Genomic DNA, 19,019 nt, shown 5'->3' on the forward strand with positions numbered 1-19,019 from the left:
GTTTCTGCTTCCCTGCGATGTATATCAATTACTAGAATGTAATGATTATAATTTTATTTCAAGAAGTCAATTACTGGTAAAAATGTCTAAGAATATATCCAATTACTTTTACTTACATCCCAATACTGGATAACAGTGACATCACGCTCATTAAGTGCAGTCCGGGAATGAAATGACTAGACCTCGTATGTTTAACAAAAGTGAACAGTGAAATTCTAACATTTGTATTTAGTTGCCATTTTGTGCAAGAAACATTGTATACTTGTTAATAATGTTTTGGGAATATAACGAGTCTCTACTGAGATGATATCTCCTTGCTGAATTGTTCTCTCATTATCATCACGCTTGTCTTTGTCTACTCCTTCATCCATTCCCATTTCCATATACACGCTGGGTAGAATAATGTGCCAAAGCTTTCCCCTTTATTCTCTCTTTCCGCCATTCTTCTTTGATCACTGTCCTCCTTCCGCTATAGTCTCCTTTGAGGTTGTCGTCTAATTCTCTTTCCAGGCATTATTTTCCCAAAGGCTCTCTCCTGAATTGTCTCATTTTGCATTCGTTTCAAGTCTATGTATTAAAAAATTTCCCGTCTGTAGAATTTCTTCAAGTTTTGACTAACCCCTCATGTCGTACTTTATTAGCTTCATTAACCCATATTGATAGTTCCAACAATCACAATTATGAACTTGGATTTCTCACGTAATCAATACTTGATTTATTTCTGATGTATTTATATTACAAATACATTTAATAGTATCGGTTTCAGTCTCTATTGGAGGCCATCTTTAGCTGCTGAAGAACCTTATTTGATAAAACAACATACAATAATATTAAAAGCCCTACTAATTTGTAAGTTTATATAATACGTTTTGTATTAAAACTTAAACAGAAATAAATCAAGTATTGATTAAGCAGGAAATCCAAGTTCATAATATTGTGATAACCCTTCATGTATATGCTAGTTTTCAAGGTTAGGTCCTTAATGTTGTAATGCTTCTGGCATTATTTCTCTTTGTTATCTTAAAATCTTAATTCTTTAGGATTCCGTTTTTTTCATGCCTCCAGTGCATTTTCCCTTGCACTCGCTTTCAGCTCTTCACCAATCATAGTACAATGTAATTGGCGAAAGAAATCTGTGCTGGCACATTCCCGCACCGCATTCATTACGTTCCTTTTCTGTGTTTGACACAGTTGTTGTTGTATTTACATTATGTACAGGTTGTTCACTTTTCGAATACATTGCACTATTCCTTACAAGACCGGGTGAGTTGGACGTGCGGTTAGAGGTGCGCTGCTGTGAGCTTGCATCCGGGAGATAGCGGGTTCGAACCTCGCTGTCGGCAGCACTGAAGATGGTTTTCCGTGGTTTCCCATTTTCACACCAGCCAGACGCTGGAGCTGTACCTTCATTAAGGCCATGGCCGCTTCCTTCCCACTCCTAGGCTTTTCCTATCCCATCATCGCCATAAGACCTATCTGGGTCGGTACGACATACAGCAGATTGTAAAAATAAAAGATGGGAAATTTCTGTCATTGTTCCGTAAATTGGGCAGTTTGTTTTACGTCGCACCGGCGCAGATAGGTCTTATGGGGACGATGGAATAGGAAAGGCCTGGGAGTTGGAAGATAGCATCTGTGGCCTTAATGAAGGTACAGCCCCAGATTTTGCCTGGTTTGAAAATGGAAAACCATGGAATACCATCTTCAGGGCTGCCGACAGTGGGGTTCAAACCCACTATCCCCCGGATCCAAGCTTACAGCTGCGCACCCTCAACTCACCCGATGCAGGATCTTGTGTTCATCTGGTCTGCATACTGGTAATTTGTGTATAATAGGCATCCAAGAATTGCTGATTTTCTAACTTTTATCTAAATTTGTGTTCTTTCATTATTTCTTTATTCAAGATCTTACTTTTATCAAACAAAATTTTGTCGTTATTTTCGGAGGAATGTTAAACTACAGCTGAAATTTCCATGTCTTAGTTATTAGTGTGGCAAATGTGTTCTTTGAAATTAGTTGCTATGTAGGCAAAACAAAGTAAGTCGGCAGCCTGTGCATAAGGAGTATAAAACAGCAATGCAGTGCAACCCACAAAAAGAACTTTATTGTAATTGAACAGACCATAGAAGCTTCATCTCTGAGCTCCATTTTTTTTATGTTTAATAACTTATGGAACTTGATGCTGTTGAAGGTCAGTCATGGCACTGATGAAAAATTGTAAAGCAGCTAATTTCCTTTTCCCCCTAAAAAGAATGTATTCCAGTTTCACAAAGCAGTCCGTTCTCAAGCAAGTGTGATAGCAAAGATGGTGAGAGTTAAGAATAAAGGTCTCCATTCATTTAATAAGTTATGTTAAAAGATTTGAGGCAGTGGTTTGAAGTGACATTCTGTTCTTATATGTCACATCTGTCCCCTTTAGCAGCATCAAGCAAGTTGAGGACTCAGGCCTATTCATTGAATGTTCTCCTGAGCTGTATTGGGCACAGTTATGTTGACCAGTATTTCTAGATGTTTTATAATGCAGATGAATAATGCTGGTTACCCCTGTCTTTTTGTGCCTTGGTTAATATGTTGACGAATGTTTCTGAGATTTTTTATAATGTTTTTGAATAGCAGTGTTCAGCCTTTTTTTCTTCCATTATCTGTGAACACGTTACAGAAGTAACATTTTGGAACAACGTAAATGTCATATCACTTGTGTAATTCACACCCTTTAGTTCAAGCTTCTTCTTTGAACTATAATCAGAAAACAATATGGTTCTGAGATACTTGAAATGCTATGTTCTTAATAGTCGGGTTTGTACTGTCAACTTGGAATGCATCTATTAGTTAACCCTCTTGCACTCAATCAGTCTGCTGGGATCTGCTCAAAGAAGCTGAAAACAATTTCTTTGTGATTTTTTAACCAAAATAAAAATATAATCACATAAACAATTTAACATATTTAGATGAAAAATACTTTGCTAATACATAAAACTATGAGCGTTTCAGAAAAAAGATACCTACTGCTAAATTTTGAAGAAAGGAATTTTGAAAATTTAAAAATCTGTTTTAGTAAAAGGTATCTGATTTCTTTACTGTTAAATGTGAAAGAAAGCAAGTTTAATTCCAAAAATTTGATATCAGTATGATTTGTGTATAAAAGATGATCTGCAAGGAAGAGGAGTGGAATTGTGTAAAGTTGAATAATAAGAAGAAGTGTACTTGCAAAGACATATAGGGGAGTGCTCTTGCACCACACCCGGGAAACTGGAGACTGTTAAATGATGACGATTTGTGTACTGCATTTCACTCATGAAGTATGAGATTTATTCACTGCTTGTTTCATTTTCACTGTCAAGATACACCATGACTTTCAGGATTGCAGTCGTTTTTATCCAGGCAACTTGGGTTGGGCAGTGGATCACTCCTCTTATCAACTTCTTGCACCAACCTCAAGACACAAGAGATGTGTGTAACTTCTGCAGTTCTCCTCTTTGTGCTGATACAGGTGGTTATTATTACGGTGGGCTTGCCACACACACAGTCATTTTACACCTAACTGCCAGGTTTCAATGAGACCATCCCTAACCTGGAGACACTGCCTACTGGATTTATTTGGGTGGCATTTTCTCCTCCTCCTTCTCTGCTCTTTTTCTTTATAAATACAGGACTGTAGGTTTATAAATGATGATCTTCTCGAAGTTCACTCTTTCCAGTTGACCAGAATGGGATTCAAATCTCACAGGTGGGTCAATGATTATTCTGTACTTGCTTTCCAGTTTAAAGGCTAGTGCTTCCATTTGCTGCCAATTCAGGTACTTCCTCGTAAACCATATAGCCTCAATTTTTGAGGGTGCCAGCCATCATTTGTTGAATCCTGTGGTATCGACTATTCGTTAAAACATCTCTAAACGGATAAGTGTTTCGTGCTCTCTGTGGCAGTACCGACATTGTGTGTTGTCCTGGAAATTGCCCACTAAGGAGCGAACTGTGGGTAGCATTGGCTTTCGTCTTGATTGTTTCCCGTCATTGTGAACATAAAATACCATGTTGATCAGATAGCCACTTATTAGCTGGAGTGTATTCCTTAAATAATGGGGCAATAATATTCAAGATAAACGGCTGACACACAAAATATCAGCGAAACAAAATAAACTCTAAACTAAACTCATAATATTAGAGGGCAGATTTATATGCACCAAAATTCATTAATATATTTATGTTGTAATGAAAATCCCCAGCCTGTTTCCATTCATTCGACCAGGTCAGGAATGGAATGAATGAACCCCCCATCTAGCGGCAAGGATAGGAATTGTGCCGGCTGCCGAAGCCTGTCACACTCATCCGGGGCAGTGATTAATGAAGGATAGTTGAAATGAAATGAAATGATATTGGAGTGTGTTGCTGGATTGAAATATGACAGGGAAAACCAGAGTACCCAAAGAAAAACCTGTCCCGCCTCCGCTTTGGATTTGAACCACGGAACCCAGTGGTGAGAGGCTGCCGCCTGAGCCACGGGGGCTACTATGGTGTAATAAAGTTGGAAATTTGCTCAGAAAATTGAGAAATGTTTAGAAAAAGAATGTTACTGTAATAATGAAATGCACAATTTTCTCATGTACAAGGCAAAAAGTAATGGGTATGAATTACAATTAGCTGAGAAATATTTCACTCACTTACAAATTACTTTTTAACAAGAAATCAGAAATTACAATTACTTCACTGAATGGCTGTCTTAAGCAGAACAGTGACATTCTTTTCATGTGGAATGATATCAAAATTTGCAAAGAGAGAGAGATTACTTCATTCTGTGAGCATGTGTTTTCGGCATAGAGGTATTAAGAATCTGTCATCACTAGGCGAGACTCTGGTGAAGCTAATGATTCTGCTGTAGTAGAACTATCTTCATCATCACTTAATTTTTTCCAGTTTCTTCTTCCATGCAATGTATATTCATTACTAAAATGTAACTATTATAGTTCTATTTTGAGAAGTAAATTATGAGTCAAAATTACATTTCGTAAAAAGTACCGATTGCATGTAAAAATTAGTCAAAGAATTCATTACAATTACTTCCCAACTCTGTTTAATGAATGATTTTCTTCCTTCATTATTTATTAAGTTTGTAATTATTCTCTCTTACATTCACCAAATTACAGTAAAACAGCAGCATATTCTTCTCGATTTATGGGGAAAATTTTATTTAAATAATCACTGGAGAAAGAGTGTAATATATGCATCCAAATGCACATATTAGTGAATTATGCCCCTGACCCCTTGAATATGCATTTGAGGCCAATGACCTAGATGTTAGGCCCCTTCAAACAACAAGCATCATCATCATCATCAATATGCATTTATATGCACTGTAAAACTTCTCCTATTGATTCCTCATGGCATGAAATACATTTCTCTCTTCTTCCTTGCGTACGTTAAACTCTTGAGGAATAAAAGATCCTAATATGCAATAATTCACCCTCTGCTCATAACAAAAACAAGTGAACATATTTGTAAGCCAAGCAAAATAAAATCTTTGTAATGCCATCTTGGAACCGTCATAACAAACAATCAATAGATTTAATTTGTCAAATATAAAAATAGTTTGTAGGACAGGTGGAGCAAGGAATAAAGTACAAACTAATGCTTTAAGTATTGGAAAGGATCTAACAAGCGTCAGTTCAAGACAGATAGGTAGAAGGAACAAGAAAAGGAACACAAAATACGACAAACAGGAAAACACAGAAAACACAAGAGCAATCTCCACATTGCCAGGCTGAGTGGTTCAGACGGTTAAGGCACTGGCCTTCTGATCCCAACTTGGCAAGTTCAAACCTGGCTCGGTCCGGTGCATATTTTGAATGAACATGTTTCAGTTCAATCAATCACCACTCATCTGCATTTACCCAGGTGATAGATTCCCTATCTGTTATTTTCCTAGCTTTTTCTTAAATGATTGTAAAGAAATGGGAAATTCGTTGAATATCTCCCGTGGTAAACTATTCCAATCCCTAACGCCCCTTCCTACAAATTAATATTTTCCCCAGTTTGTCCTCTTAAATTCCAACTTCATCTTCATATTGTGATCTTTCATACTTTTAAAGACACCACTCAAACTTATTCACCTGCTAATGTCATTCCACGCCATCTCTCCACTGACAGCTCGGGACATGCCACTTGTTGCTCTGGAATGTGTGTCGGTTTTCTGTATATCTGAAAATCAAATCCAAGATCTGTACGTGTTACACTCACATCTAGAAAATTTAATGAACCCTTGTATTCATCCTCCTTGGTGAACTTTATACAACTGTCTACCCTATTTAAAAATTCTAGAATTTTTATATTAATATTTTTACATTGGTCTATTATTACAAACGTGTCACATGACAGTTACAATAAAAAATTATTCCTTTCATCCGAAATCCCATAAACAGGCATTCTTTTTCAGCCTGGTTTGTAGAGCCTTCAAAATACCTTTATCACCTGTTAACTTAAAGAAAGAACTTAGATTTATAAAAGAACTAGCACTGACTAATGGTTACAAAACAGAGACTGTGAATCGAATCATTAACAAAGTAAAATTTAAATTTTCCACCAATCTTACTCCAGAAAAGACTAAAAAATCAAAATACGTAACTTTCACCTACACCAATCCTCCGATTCACCAAATTACAAATTCCTTGAAAAAACGAGATTATCAGTAGCCTTCAAGACACATAACACTAATAAAAACATATTTTTCAACCATAATACAGTTTATTTAGATAAGGATGAATATCAGGGATCTGGAATATATAGGTTGACATGCACACAGTGTAATTTCTCATATGTTGGCCAAACTTGGCGCAGCTTTATTACAAGATACATGGAACACTATTACGTATTAAAACATGAGTATTCCGCAATGGGCAATCACATGAAATACAATAGTACAAGTTAATGACCGAGTATGAAAACATTTATATTCATTTGGATCAGCATTTCAATAGGGAAAAAAACCTAAACGATGCAATCGAAATAAAAAGCCCGTTAATAGAGGAATTGCCAAAATTGCTTCAAGTTTTCAAATCAGAAAATAGTAAAATTCTCAACATATTCAATTTTAAACCTTCCAACATGTTAACAAATACAACTCCCACCTTGAAAACACATAGAGACCCCCTCCACAAGCTAGGTCTGCATCCAACATCCAGCCCACGGTTCCTTCCCCTACATCTCCTACTCGCCCTACACATGTTACACCAGTGCCTAACGCCCTGCCCACAGTTCCTTCCCCTACATCACCTCGCCCGCCCCATGCATATAACACAAAAAGTAGAAACATGATAACAAATAGTCTCAGTACTGCAAAAAGCACAGCTAGGCACTAAAGCATGAATTAAAGGGGTAAGTGATATTCCAACCACAAAATCTTATAACAACTACAAACAACGCACTCATAATGTTCTTTTGTTACAGACACATTCATCCACAAATGTTGCAGTAAAACAATACACCAACAACTAAGTATCATTTATTCGGTGTCCCTTTTAACCACGCTTCAATAACAAACAGATCAGTGTAAAAATAGGCTGACTCAAATCATGTGAGGATCGATGAGGTCTACTACTATGAGGTATCCAGCAGACTACGAACCTTCAGTGCTCAATCTTTTAATAATGAAAGTACAACGAAGGAGAAAAACATCGCAAATTTGATCCTCCAACATCATTAATTTCAGAAAAATAACTTAGCACTAAATAGTGTTAGTAAAAACTGGGAACTAATGAAATTTTAGCCAAATCTTACAGTTGTTTAGAACATTACTATGACTTGGACATCAGTATCGTGTGATCAGTGTCTAGTCCATCACAGCTATATTTTAATTGTTAATTCTTTTTAATTTATGTGTTATCTAGTGGTAATATTTTATTGGTGTATAGCAATGTTAACAAACAAATTAATTATAAGAAGGTTCATTGTAAAGACTCAACCTTGAGATAATTTTTCATAAAGGCTGAAGATGCTCGATATAACGAGCGAAACATGTCCCTGTTAATGTTGTATTGTAATAAAATGTCCTAGAGACAATATAAACATTTTTATGTACTGAATTAGGTGGGGGAAGAAAACAAGAATTGTAAGAATTGTATTAAGTTCAATACGGGTAAAAAACATGAAAATAGTTTTATGCAATAAGTGGTACATTCCGAGCTCTCAGCGGAGAGATGGCGTGGAATGACATTAGTAGGCAAATAAGTTTGAGTGGTGTCCTTAAAAGTAGGAAAGATCACAATATGAAGATAAAGTTGGAATTCAAGTGGACACTGCCATCTACAAATTGCATCCTACATCCATCTCTTCTTAGTCCCCACCGAGTTCGTTTCTCCTTCCCAGCTTCATCATGAGGGCGGCCATCTTTGCAGATCTTGTCTTGATGCAGGAAGTGAAGGATGAGAAGAGAGCCAGATAAGTACAGGAAAAGGGAAGAAAAATGAGCAAAGATTGCTACAGGTGGTAAAAGGAACACAGGACCAACACACGAGGAGAAAAGGATCCGAACAGAATAATACAAAAGCTGGGGATTTTTCATCTTCCGATGGGCTATAAATTTTTTTTTAAAGACACATTGACATAACAAAATGATTTTATCACTAAAAGTTTAATAGTTTCATACTTGTTTTTCCATATAATCGGAAAAACGATTTAGGCATTTATCGTATCGTGACACCAGCTTCCTGATCCCTCTGCAAGGAAGTCTGCTTGCTGCCAGTGAGGTAGTGCGCATCTATGACAGCCTTCTCCTCCATGAAGTCCACCAACAAGACACCTTTATGGTCCGAAAATACGACAGCCATTGTTTTCCTGTTCCTCAGTGTCAGTTTAAACTTTATTGGCTTGTTTGCAGAAGAAGGATGCAGTCACTGCTTAGACTGTTCTTTGGTTTCTGCAGTGTCATACATGACCCAAGTTTCGTCACCAGTAACAATAGACTTTAAAAGCTCTTCCTCCTCACTGTGGTAACGCGTGAGAAACATTACGGCTGACGCCATTCATTGAGTTTTGTGATCGTCAGATCTACATTGTTGGGACCCAACGTGAACGAACTTTACAGTATCCTAAGTGTTGAGTTACAGTTGTGTACAGAGAAGACCTTGAAATGTCTGGGATTGCTGTAGAAAGTTCACTGATCGTAAACCTCCATTTATGGTGTACAAATGAAGAACTTCAGGAGGATGTCGAGACACACATTACCTCACTGGCGGCAGATTTCTTTGCAAAGGGCATCAGAAAGCTGGTGTCACAATGCGACAAGTACCTAAATCGTTTTGACAATTACATGGAAAAGTAAGTATGAAACTACGGAACTTTTAGTGATAAAATCATTCTGTTATGTCAATGTGTCTTCATTTTATAGCCCATGAGAGGTTGAAAAAAAAACAGCCCTTGTATAAGTTGTTTTTGTGTTTTCATGTTTGTCCTTGTTCCCTCTTTCTGTTGCTCCCTCTTCACATTCTGACCTGCCTTTATGTTCATCCTCTTTTGTTTCTTTTCTTGTTTCTCCTACCTATCTGTTCATAAACTAATGCTTTAAGTTACCGTATAACAGCTCCACAATTTACTGAAATGGCTAAATACAACTGAGGTGATACATTGGCTCTGGGAATGTTCTCACCATAATCTCTCGCACCAATAAATCGGTGCGCTGAGTGCAAGAGGGTTAATTGTGAGTGTGTTTTGAAGTACCAATGATGGGAACGTTCGTTACAGTACATTGAGTGGTCCATACCAGTCTGTTACTTTGTTTCTCTTGTGTTATATGATTGTGTTATTAATTTTGATATACTCCACTGTGAACGAGTATTGTACTTGATATTACTGTTTAAGGTAGGACCAGAACAACAAGGTGATAGTTTACAATATCCAAGTGTAATGTGCGTTACGGGCGAAGGCAAATTGTAGCACTTCAAGAAATTAATCTTTAGTGATGGCAGATTTATGGAAATTCAAGACATTCTATGATGATTAAATGTACATTTGTACAATACATATTACTGTATATGATTTTCTCATAAAATACATTTTACAAAAAACTGACCAGAATTTCATATAACTTACCTCTGTTTGTCCAGTGTATTGTCATGGTTTTGTAAAATTTTTAAAATCAGAATTCCTTGCATTAGCAGGTTGGTTTTGTTGAGAATTGAAATACACCATGTTTTTCCCCAATCCTTTTGCTACAGTACCCTATTTTTCAACCTAATCTCCTTTCTTTCAATGCTACTGTAATGTTAGGGCCTATTCACCTGCATGGTACGACTAGACTGGTCGATGTTGGAGCCAACATCGTGCTGCATCGATAACTTCCCTATCATCCACTTAGTGCTTCCCACAGAGTGCTTCATTGGGCCAAACAGATGGAAGTCGGAAGACTCGAGATCCGGGCTGTAGCGTGAATGAGGAAGAATACAGTCTACTGAAGTTCTGTAAGCTCCTGTCAGGTGCGCAGACTTGTGTGAGGTCTTGCGTTGTCATGCATTTTTGTGGCTACGAACACGCTGATGTCGTTTCTTAAATTTCCTTAGAGGAGCACAATACAGTTCAGAGTTGATCGTTTCACCACGAGGGAGGACATCGAACAGAATAACCCTTTCAGAGTCCCAGAAGACCGTAGCCATGACTACCAGCTGAGGGTACAGTTTTGAACTTTCTCTTTGTGGGAGAGTTGGTGTGGCGCCACTCCATGGATTGCCGTGGGAGATCAGACAGGTTTGCTTGACCTTGTTATGATGTTGAAACTCGCCGTGCTTTCATCCACTGCCAGGTCTCCATAGCCATTCTGCAAGTGCCCATGAACATCTGTGATGCCCTAGTTTTCTGCCAAAAGAAACTCAATAACTGCTCTCTGTTTGCTTCGCACCTCTGTTACAGACGCCATTTTGAAGCCTAGTTATACACTGCCACGTATCGAAAGTTAATGAAACTCTTTGAGATGAACCAGAAATATTCAAAGATGTCCCAAACAAAATTCCAATATTTTAAAACCAACATTAGGAGAGAAATAAAATGTGTTACATTATATATTGAACGCCCATCGTATATCACGTAGCAAGGACAAAAACACTTTACATCTAGAAGAAAAAGAAGAAGAAACATAAACAACAAACATATTATCAGTGTTTAACAAGTTTCTAAGGATTTTAAAATTATTTTAATACATTTTTATTGTCTGTCTTTTTTTGTGTATGCTTTTAGTTGAAGATGTCTCCAAAAAGAGACCATTCGCTGTCGATATCTAGGCTGCAGCAAGAATGAAACTCTTGGTCATGTGTTAGGATACTGCCGCAAAGGAGAATTGCTCAGGAACACCCGTCATCACAGAGTGAGAGATTTGAAGCGGAGAGTTTATGAAGAAGTACACCATATCTCTTCCATGGAGTCCATCCACCAGCAGACTTGAACAGCCGTTATTCTTGATCCAACCATCCGATTTGAAAGAGACTTATCTCAGAAGTTGACTAGGAAAAGAAGAGCATTTATGAAGCATGCATCTCGTATCTGAGAGAGAGACATAACACTCGCCCAGAAAACTGGTCCGTGATTTGTCTCTTATTTGGAAGTAGAGGCAATGTACCAAAACATACGTGGGAAATATTGGAGAAGCTTGGAATCCAGCACACGACTTTGGAAAAAATTATAATGGACATTTTAAAAGATTCAATGCATATATTGAAGACGCTCTAGGTGTTGTAAGGGACAGAGTGCAAGTGTGTGTAGATTGACATGTTAAGGTCACTAGTCCACTAGCTGATCACACATGACTTACAGAAAATACTGACTGAGACAGAAATACTCCACCATCCAGTATGTGTTCACCTCTACACACACTTGCACTCTGTCCCTTACAACACCTAGAGCGTCTTCAATATATGCATTGAAAATTGTAGGAGACAGCCTTGTTTCACACCTTTCTTTACGTCTGCTTTCTCCTCACTAGTGCTGTTTCTAATGATGGGCTCTTTCATTTTTATACAAATTAAAGATTATAGCGACTACTAATTTTGTTAAAATTACAACGAGAATAATGAACACACAACCTTGTGAAGTAGCTCTTCACTTGGAAATATATTCATGCCGCATCGAGGAGACAAGTGATCGACAAGGCCCAGGACCTTGAAGGACTGTAGCGCCGGATAAGTAAAGTAAGTAATGAGTGATGTTTTAAGATTGACAAACCTAGTCTTAACCTGCCAGTGGTCGCTAGGATGAAAGTAACGCAAGTGGTCGTGCGTTGAGCAAAATGCTCACGGTATGATATGACGTGTTTACATATTAAATACCAAATGATTTCAAGTGTAAATATGTTAACACATTAAATAAACGTAAGAATAAATCTCCAGTGAATATAAAGAACACTAAAAATTATAAATAAAATTACAAATAGTAATAAATCTCAAAATGGTTATAACTGTAATTACCAACTTTCTAAAATAGTCGGTGTGTCTTTCGCAATGCCCTTTACACAAGGATGATGAGTCGCTATATTTTCAGCACAAGTACGTGAGCGTGGATTTCTTCTTAGTGGGTGTCTGGCTCACTTTGTCACCTTATCTTTCCCTATATAAACATTGTCACTAAACATGAAATTCTCATTTACTTCCAACATATGTTGTTTGCCTGCCACAGTTCCATCAGCACGTTCTTCTCTCTTGGACTGTTCAGTATCCATTTTATGTTCACTTGTTCATTAGTTCACTTTCACAGTCCAAGTTACTGTACTAGCCCTCGAGTTGATCACTAGGAATTTCATCAAACCAAGCTAAAATCTCGACTTGTAGTCATCGTCACGCACTAATTACACAATCAATCAATCAGTACTGATCTGCATTTAGGGCAGTCGCCCAGGTGGCAGATTCCCTATCTGTTGGTTTCCTAGCCTTTTCCTAAATGATTTCAACACATTAATACAATAAGTTGCAAAGAACCGTTTCAACTGTGAGCATTTTGCTCATATAACGACCACTGGTGGGTAAAGTTGACTGCATTAACACTAAAATACTGTATCTAGATCTTGTTTAAGAATAGTGCTCTTGCAAAGTATTCTGCCAAACAGCACAAGTTGGACTGAAAGTCAACAAGAGAATCATTCATGTTTTGTAATGCGCTAGCTTTGCTTCTACTACTTCAGTCTGCCAGAAGAAACTAATGCCACAGGAGGAAGCATCTCCTCATTTTAGTCAAGTATGTTGTGAATATTCTGCCACAGCTGTTCACTACTACGGCGACCAAATTATGCGGGTCAAAGAAATTACTCTGTTGCCAAGGTTATGTAGCAACTGACAAAAAAAAAAAAAAAAAAGTCAAATTATACTCATCATTTTGGAGCTTGAGGTGGTTTATTCTCTCCCAAGCTCCTGATGTTACTTCGTACAATGTTCCAAAACAAATTATTATTATTATTATTATTATTAAAGCATCTTTATTGTGGCGAAGTTAGGGCTCCTGGCCCTTTCTTACACTTAACCACTTCATGTATATACAATGTATATTTTACATAAAATTTAAACATATGAAATCTTTACAACCTAAAGTATAACTAAAGCAACTAAAGTATCACTAACTAAACTAAGGTGAGTAAAGTATAACTAAATTATATACAGGAACACATTGCAATAAACAACCATATTCATTCTCATTCATGCATCCCATTCACACTCAAGAAAGACTGGAAGTGCTAAAAAGATGACGCTGGCAAAGGATTTTAAATTTTGTCTTAGATTTAGCTTCCCTGATGTCATTGGGGAGTTCATTCCACCAGCTCGTGGCAGTGATAGTGAAAGATCTGTTGTAGGTTGCGGTTCGATGCACAGGAATTTCTAGCGTACAGCCTGACCGGGTATTGAACAGGTACAGGGAACTAAGGTAGCGAAATCTGGTGGATAGGTAAGGAGGAGTGTTTTCAGAAAGCACTTGATACACCAAAGTAGTTGCGTGGAGTCTACATCTGTCATTCAGTCTTAACCAAGATAATTGTGTATAGAATGGGGATACATGGGCGTATGGTTGTATGTCAAATGCATACCTGATGCATGCATTTTGGGCACGTTGCAGTCTCATGCTTTGCTCGTTATTGATATCAATAAAAACTGTATCACAGTATTCGAGAATTGGAAACAAGAGTGATTGAATGAGCTTTATTTTCAAGGACCGAGGAAATATATTTTTAAACCGCTTCAGAGGATGCAGGCTTTGATATACCTTTTGGCACACTTTCATCACATGTTGCGACCAGTTCAATGTTTCGCTTATAGCCACACCAAGATTCATAACTGTTTCACAAAATGGAATAATGGTATTGTTTAGTGCTACAGGAGGAATTTCGTATTGTTTTAAGACGTGTAAGTTTTTTGAAGTACCAATGATTATTGCTTGCGTTTTAAGAGGATTAATTTTGAGATTGTTACTCAATGCAAAATTACTTATGAGACTTATACTACAAGCTTCAGAATAAAAACCTGAACAAGTACATTTAAGTCCATAAAATCATGTATTGAAATTTTCAGTAAGCAACCATGTTTTTGTTTATTCAGCTAATAAAATACCTTTGGGAAAAAATGTAGAAAATAGCCCTAACTCAAATTTTTATTTGAATCATGTTTCCATGGGTCTTTTAGTTTTCCTGGAAAATGGCTGGAAAGCAGCTATATGTCGCTAGCTGAAGTCGTTCAGGTCGCGCATGCCAACACAGGACACGATAAGTACTTCCGGATTATATATTCATCCACCTGTTGCCATTTCTTGATGGATGCAGTATTTTTGTATCTGTCTCTTGGCACAGGCCAGAGCAAAGTGTAGTTTCCACCGAAGTCCCAGTCTCATCCATGGCTGTGACAATATGGAAGCTGCTGGGGTATGGGTGGTGCTGAGTAATGACATTTGGAGCACAACTAGTGTCCGAGTGTTATGAAAGGTGTTGCTCATAGGATCAGTCGTGCTGCAGTAGCACCTTCTGGTCTAGTGAGGAAAGCAACGGCAAACTACCTCACTCCTCATCTTGCCTAGTACGCCTCATTTGAGCTCTGCTATTGGTTTTTGCAGTTTTCCTATAACTGCATAGCCTTTGGTGGTGCTATTTGAGGATCCAACCAGCCTCTGGGCTGATGACCTAACAGACAGATTCATCTGTAAAACATTTTTATTTGTTTGTGGTTTACAATGTAGGTAACTTTAAATACTAGAATATTATATTCTGGCTGTGTGATGTAGAAAAGAGAACTACTTTAAAGAATATGTGGACCTGGAGCAGACCGGCTTCAACTGAGCAGCACTGCACGATCAGCATTGCCAACATGTCCTCAAAGGTAAGAGACTCTTGACCATCTGTTGCTTCGCCGTTCCCATATCTGACAACAGCACACTTTCCCTCACCTGCATGTACTCCAGTGCCTGCAGGTTTAAATATTCCCTCCTGTAGATCTAGTTCACAAAATTTCTTTTAGTGACATTTTAACACATTGGAGACGGCCATATTTGAATGTGCTACCCTCCAGAATTCACAGGATTTTAAATGGTTTTTGAAATTTTTTCAATGCTAGGTTAAACCATGATTATAACAACTTTTGGAATATTTAGAAAGATCACACTTCCTTCTATACAAAAATGAGTTTTATCATAATAGTGCATACATACATAATCATTATAGACTGTTATGCCTTTCAGCGTTCAGTCTGCAAGCCTCTGTGAATTTACTAAACGTCGCCACAATCCTTGATTTGCAAATAGTGTTGTGGCCTCATTTAGTTCAATACCTCTTATCTTTAAATCGTTAGAAACCGAGTCTAACCATCATCGTCTTGGTCTACCTCTACTTCTCTTACCCTCCATAGCAGAGTCCATTATTCTCCTAGGTAACCTATCCTCCTCCATTCGCCTCACATGACCCCACCACCAAAGCCGGTTTATGCGTACGGCTTAATCCATCGAGTTCATTCCTAAATTAGCCTTTATCTCCTCATTCCGAGTACCCTCGTGCCATTGTTCCCACCTGTTTGTACCAGCAATCATTCTTGCTACTTTCATGTCTGTTACTTCTAACTTATGAATAAGATATCCTGAGTCCACCCAGCTTTCGCTCCCGTAAAGCAAAGTTGGTCTGAAAACAGACCGATGTAAAGATAGTTTCGTCTGGGAGCTGACTTCCTTCTTACAGAATACTGTTGATTGCAACTGCGAGCTCACTGCATTAGCTTTACGACACCTTGATTCAATCTCACTTACTATATTACCATCCTGGGAGAACACGCAACCTAAATACTTGAAATTATCGACCTGTTCTAGCTTTGTATCACCAATCTGACGTTCAATTCTGTTGAATTTCTTACCTACCGACATCAGTTTAGTCTTTACATGTAACTAATCTCATGATTAGACAAGTATTGAACTTATGCTATGATATACTAACAATTTGTTGGTTGTTTTGATCCACCTTTGTATTACAAACGAAAAAATAAATCTGACGGAGCTATGGATTCCAGTTTGGTTAATATTTTGAAATCTGTCTAATATTGTGGACACATCTACTGAAACACACTAATACAGTTTCTAACCTATTGGTCAACTGGCACCGGTATCCTTGTTTACAACCAGTAATTTGCTTTCCCACTGTTTGTTGTTTGACGATGGGGTTGCATCGAGTTGCTGCAGGTATCTGATCAAAAATTAGAAGTATGGCTTTTCAGGTGTTTGCTCTATTAACCAGCATTTCGTCTTGATAGAGCAAACACCTGAAAAGCTATACATCTAATTTTTGATCAGATTTTTTATATGCTCTATTGGTGGAAAAATATCTAATTCCCCCCATGGGAACTTAGAATTTCCGTTGCTGCAGGTACACAGGAAATACCCACATTCTTAGGAAGTATTACAGAACCCACTTCAAGAAGCGGTATAAAACTACGTTACACTTCACAAAATTTGAAATTAGCTCATTGTCTACATTTACTTGCCTAAAGCACCAGAATCATCATGCTTGCTTAGTGTGTAATTGTTATCCTCATTTTCAGAACTCGTGTCTTCCATGAGAACATCCATTATGGATTCGTTGTCGAAATTCTGTATTGAATTAGACTTGCTAGCGAGTCACAAGAATTACACACACTCTTCCTGTCCGCATGTACCGTACATACTTTCCTGCCCATTTCACAGCTGAGAGTCAATGCTGACGCAGCCCCAGGTTATGTAGGAATGTGGCTGTGTTTTCAATGCCTTGAAAAAAGAGCTCCCAACTTATGCTCATAACTAGTACATTTTATGCTTATAGAAGCATTCAACAGTATCCTAGTGAAGTCGCAGCTCGCTGAAACGGCAGCTACTATTTTTTAGCTACAGTGAAAACGTGTCCGTAGATTCTCTGAGCTCCGTCAGCAGCAATGAAATAGCGCGCCCGTAGTTTCTCCAATGTGTTAATCCAACTTTAATGACTTAACTAGCTGTATCACTCATCGTTGACAGGGCAATTACTTACCATGTGCACGATTATATTTTTGTCCACCCCTCATATTGTTTCCCAGATTCTGAGGCGCACAAGCGGGCTTGTCAAGTAGAATTCCTTACTCTGTGGCCCTTTGCAGTTTCATATTGATTTGATCTCTTTCTTCTGGTATAAAAGAAAGCCAAATAATAATCATCATCATCATCATCATCATCTCCCCTTATCCAGCTTCTGAAGGGTCAGGGTATTTATGGCGCTTCTCCATCTCCCTCTTTCCTTCCACCATTCCTCTTCCACGATCTTGTCCTCGTATAAATTTCATCTTCTTATGTCGCTCTTTTTCCCTCGCACTTTGCCTCCAGCATCGGTCTTGGACTATTCTCCTCCATCCTTTTTACATGTCCAAACCACCTTAGTTTATTCTTTTCAACTCTCTCATTTAGCTTTGCTATCCCAACATCCTTCCTAACATCTTCATTTCTCACTCTGTCTATCCTTGTCTTTCCTGTCATACTTCTTAGAAATTTCACCTCACTGGCTTGAATTCTACTCTCTTGCCTGCTAGTCAAAGTACAAGGCTCAGCTGCATAAGTCAGTATAAGAAGGCCGAGTATTGGGGTAATATTCAAAAAAATACTGGCAGATGTACAAATCCTTTAAAATATTCTCGGAACAATCTTCATAGTAACTCTCTATACAGTCTATAGAGTTAGTTATGTTAGGCCTTTCCCTGAACTACCATTTCACACAGGGTGAATAAAATTATTTTTAGCCTAGATTGTGTTGCCTTATTTCCTGACTTTATATACCATTAAATTTGTGTAACCATGTCCTTGTGGCTTGGTGCTGATATGAACAGTCACAAAAATCTGAATTCATGAATATCTTTATCATAGCCAGTACGGTATAACTGACATAAGTGATCGTAAATTGTATTATCTATGACTTTTAAGACCAATAACAACATACATTTGGGAATTAAAATTCAGGCCTTCCCCTAAACTACCAATTCACCCTATGGGAATAAAATGATTTATAGCCTAGATTGTAGTACCTTATTCCCGGACCTTTACACACCAAATTTCATTCAATTCTTTTCTGCATTTTCTCATGATGCGTGTACGTACATACATGACAGATACTGTAATTGAAATTGCATTTCCTTCTTACTGTGGACATGGCCGATGCAGAAATCCCATTCTTTTTCAATTCTCGCCAATGTACACACAAAACTCTTATTTTATATACGCAGATGGTACATGCTACTGGCAACACTGTCTCCAAAGAAATTTTTAAGTATCTGTTTCTTTTTAAAAGAATGCCATTACTTTAAACTATGGAACTTTATAGCACCCTCTCGCCTAGTTCTCGTAGTAAAAAGAATTTAGAATACGAGAAAATTAAAGCTGTACAAATAAAGTTTCTGCATTTCCTTATGAGCGGCCTTAGTTTCATAATTCCATAATATATCTCAAATTCTTCAAACCATGTTATCAAGATACACACTTCAAACACTATACGGTGCAATGCATATGCAATTATTACTATTATTATTATTATTATTATACGT

The sequence above is a fragment of the Anabrus simplex genome, chromosome 13 (assembly GCF_040414725.1).
Source record: "Anabrus simplex isolate iqAnaSimp1 chromosome 13, ASM4041472v1, whole genome shotgun sequence".
In the NCBI taxonomy this organism is placed as follows: domain Eukaryota; kingdom Metazoa; phylum Arthropoda; class Insecta; order Orthoptera; family Tettigoniidae; genus Anabrus; species Anabrus simplex.